This window comes from Canis lupus, chromosome 2 (genome assembly GCF_048164855.1).
Source record: "Canis lupus baileyi chromosome 2, mCanLup2.hap1, whole genome shotgun sequence".
NCBI lineage: Eukaryota > Metazoa > Chordata > Mammalia > Carnivora > Canidae > Canis > Canis lupus.
Genome location: NC_132839.1, coordinates 47,949,168 through 47,953,221, shown reverse-complemented (window position 1 = coordinate 47,953,221; position 4,054 = coordinate 47,949,168). Strand labels below are relative to the sequence as shown.

Here is a 4,054-nt window from a genome sequence, read left to right as displayed (position 1 = left end):
AGGTGCAGGAAGTATACAGGGGCGGGCGGGTAGGATTTCAAGTTTCAGCCACTGCTTGGCTGTAATCCCTCCAGGTAGATATTTAATTAAGCTGAGAAAGTCAGTGTACCATTCATTAGGCAGCATGTCCTAGCATAAACTATTTAGTATCTGGGCCGTAATGTAGCGAAAGTCTAAAATGAGTTTTAGGTTGGGGTGGAATGGCCTAAATGGAAAGTATACCCAGTGCTGAGTCAGCAAGTCCTTCTGATTGTTAGAAGCCTGGTTTTCAAAATTCCCTCAATAAAGAACAAGTGGCTCCCATTCCAGGCATCAAATACTGTATCTGGATCACAGTCCCTAACTGAACCTGCCATTGAAATGTCACACACCCAGCCCATTTGCTAGTCAGAGCAGGTATGTGCCCCGCAGACACGGCCACCTCCGAAGAAGCCTTGCAAAGGCTTGGCTTACAGGATCTGAGTTGACTTGTACTGTGCGTGCGTGTTGAATAACGATTGGAATCTGACTCATGCAAGAAAGAAAGGGTGCATTTGAAGAATTCTCTTTCGCAAGTTCTGGAAGATGATATATAACGACAGCTTTATTCAGCATCCATCATGTGCAGCATACATCAGAGATGCAAATATCCTGTGTGCCAAGGGGCCCGGCCTTCATTGTGTCTACAGGCTAGCGGAGAGAGAAGTCTGAGCCCTGTAGTGGCTCTTTCACAGGGGAAGGTAGCTGGGGAGGATGTATGAGTGCTCTAGACCTTAATAACCTGACTTCAGGCTAGACAAATCTAGGTAGATTTGTGAATAGGATGGGATTCAAATCCTGCTTTGTAAAATGAGTGGGATTTAGTTAGGAAAAGAGAAGGAGGGAAGGAAGCAATGAAAGCACCAGGAAAGCACAGACGTGATGGGGAGGGAAGGAGCAGAATTTGCTGGAATGGTGAGTGGTTCTTGAAGAGTGGTAAAAGATGGGACTTCCCAGGGCCAGTTTGTAAATGGCCTCCAATGGAAGACTATGGAGTGGAAGCCTTCTCCTGTTTATAATGGGTAGCCACTGGGTTTTCCTAGCAGGGGGTTAGAAGGTTGAGCCTGTAGTCATGTGCAGGATAGATTGGGGGCCTGGGATGGGGTGTTCAACCTACAGACATCACTGACAGCTTAGAGATTGCCAGATACTTGGAAGGCAAAGAGGAATCACAGCAATCTCTGTCTAGGATTGCTCACAGAATGGTAAGAGAGAGGCCTCTGAACACAGTTCCACCATCATTTGCAGGGGGTCTAGAAGGAACAGAAGGAGGAGCTATTTAAGGGACCATTATAGCCCAGGTGGACTAGAGTTCTGACTTGAACAAAGCTGGGGAAACAGGGATCTGAAGGAGGGCCACTCACAAGTGTGACTCAAAATCAGAGCTGACATTTTGGCAGATCAGGAGCCGGAGGTCAAGGCTGAAGAGTGGCCAGAAGATCACTTGGGTGGATCTGAACAGAAGTGGTGCTTGAGGTTGCTGGACAACATCAGTGTGCTCCCAGGGAAAAGGCAGGAGGAACAGGGAAGGAGACCGGGGTGTGTGAGGGAAGTGACAACCACAGGAGCCACCATGGAGAGGGAGCTTGGGCAACAGAGTGTGCTCACTGACCCCTGTTACTCTTCTGGGTTCTGGCAGGGAGAGAAGTGCTCCCTCTCACTAGCTTCTCTGCCCCATTAAAGAGAACACGGGATAAACCAAAGGAAGCCGATACCTCCACAGGATTTTCTTTTCCTGCTTTCCGCCTCTGCCTTCCAGGCTAAGCTCGAGCCAGTGGCCTTCCGGCCTAGCACAGCTTTCGCCATGGCCCTCAGCGATGCCAACGTGCAGAAGTAGATTAAGCATACGATGGCTTTTATTGAACAAGAAGCCAATGAAAAAAGCAGAGGAAATAGATGCAAAGGCAGAGGAAGAGTTCAACATTGAGAAAGGTCGCCTTGTGCAAACCCAAAGCCTGAAGATTATGGAATACTATGAGAAGAAAGAAAAGCAGATTGAGCAGCAGAAGAAAATTCAGATGTCTAATTTGATGAATCAAGCAAGGCTCTAAGTCCTCAGAGCAAAAGGTGACCTTATTGCAGACCTACTAAATGAAGCAAAACAGAAACTCAGCAAAGTGGTAAAAGATACAACCAAGTACCAAGTGCTGCTGGATGGACTGGTCTTCCAGGGTTTGCACCAATTGCTGGAGCCCCAGATGACTGTTTGTTGCAGGAAATAGGATCTCCCTCTGGTAAAGGCTGAAGTGCAAAAAGCGATTCCTATGTACAAAATTGCCACCAAAAAAGATGTTGATGTTCAAATTGATCAGGAATCCTATCTGCCTGAGGAAAGAGCTGGTGGAGTGGAGATCTATAATGGGGATCGTAAAATAAAGGTTTCCAATACTCTAGAAAGCCGGCTGGACCTCATAGCCCAGCAGATGATGCCAGAAGTACAGGGAGCCTTATTTGGTGGAAATGCCAGCAGGAAGTTTTTGGACTAAACCTTTGGGAGAGGTAGAGTTCATCCACTGCTCTCCTGCTGTGGCGTGGAAGTTTCTGATATTTGAAGAAACGAGATATCTGTGTGGCTTCCTCTTCCCTGTTCTCATAGTCTGTATTTGTCAGTGGATTCTCTGTGTAGCTAATGCCCTTATGCTAATTGTTAACAATAGAGAGAAAGTTTCACTTCATATAATCAGGAAAGCTCCTTCTTAGCTTATCTAAAAGTAGCACAACTTTCGTCGGCTTCTGTAGTGTGAAGGTGAGGGTATCAGATGGTGGTCGCAGGAGCTTCACCAAGTCTCCACTCTCCCTCCAGTCCTCTGCTTCCAGTTCTTGAGCCTAGAGGTGATGTGTACGGTGTTCTCTGACATGAAGTCTTTGCTCTTAGGCTTAAAGTGCATGGGGGCCGTGCATTCCTCCCAGCAGTAGTCGCTTCACCGCTAACCTGTTTGGGCCTAGAAGTGTTTCTCATCTGTAAATGTGATTTAAAACCTAAGCCATGAATATGTCTTATTTATTAAAACGAAAGGTTTACGTGGAAAAAAAAAAAAAAGAGAACATGGGTGGGGTACAGAGGTCACTGCCATCTGTCCAGAGCAACTTGGCCTTTGCCTTGTCTTCAGTCTAACACTTGCTTTTATATCCTGTTCCCTTTAGTACTCAGTACAACACCACTTCCTCTGAAAAGCTCTTTATTTGCATGCCCACCTGCTACCCCCTCCCACCCCTACATGCCATCCTGCTTCCCACCCACTGCCCAGTCCCCTCTTTATCACTCAGTAGCAGCCACATGACCTTGGTTTTCAATTCTGATCTCTCCTTACTGCCAAGATCTCTGTGAGCCTCAATTTCCTTATCCCCCCCAAATGGAGATAAGCATATTTACATGGATAAAGTGGGAAAAATCTTGTGCAAATGCCTAATATATTATCTGGATAGTAATAGGTGCTCCCAAAGTATTAGCCACCCTTCTTGCTTTTTTCCGTTAGACTCTCAATAGCTAGGGAGGGAGTATACAAAAGGCACTTGAGCCTCGGTGTCCATGGAAAGATGAGTGGATAAAGAAGATGTGGTCTATGTATACAATGGAATATTACTCAGCCATTAGAAACGACAAATACCCACCATTTGCTTCAACGTGGATGGAACTGGAGGGTATTATGCTGAGTGAAGTAAGTCAATCGGAGAAGGACAAACATTATATGGTCTCATTCATTTGGGGCATATAAAAAATAGTGAAAGGGAATAAAGGGAAAAGGAGAGAAAATGAGTGGGAAATATCAGTGAGGGTGACAGAACGTGAGAGACTCCTAACTCTGGGAATCGAACAAGGGGTGGTGGAAAGGGAGGTGGGTGGGGGGATGGGGTGACTGAGTGACGGGCACTGAGGGGAGCACTTGATGGGATGAGCACTGGGTGTTATGCTATATGTTGGCAAATCGAACCCCAATAAAAATATACAAAAAATAAATAAAACATTTTAACTTAACACACACAAAAAAACCCCCACAAAAAATCAAAAGGCACTTGAGCCTATTGAATTCATCCT

At 45.9% G+C, this 4,054-nt stretch overlaps 1 pseudogene; it reads left to right on the top strand.

Moving 5' to 3' along the window:
* Nucleotides 1-1,822: 1,822 nt before the first annotated feature.
* LOC140610197 (V-type proton ATPase subunit E 1 pseudogene) lies at nt 1,823-2,806 on the top strand (annotated as a pseudogene).
* Nucleotides 2,807-4,054: the final 1,248 nt, after the last annotated feature.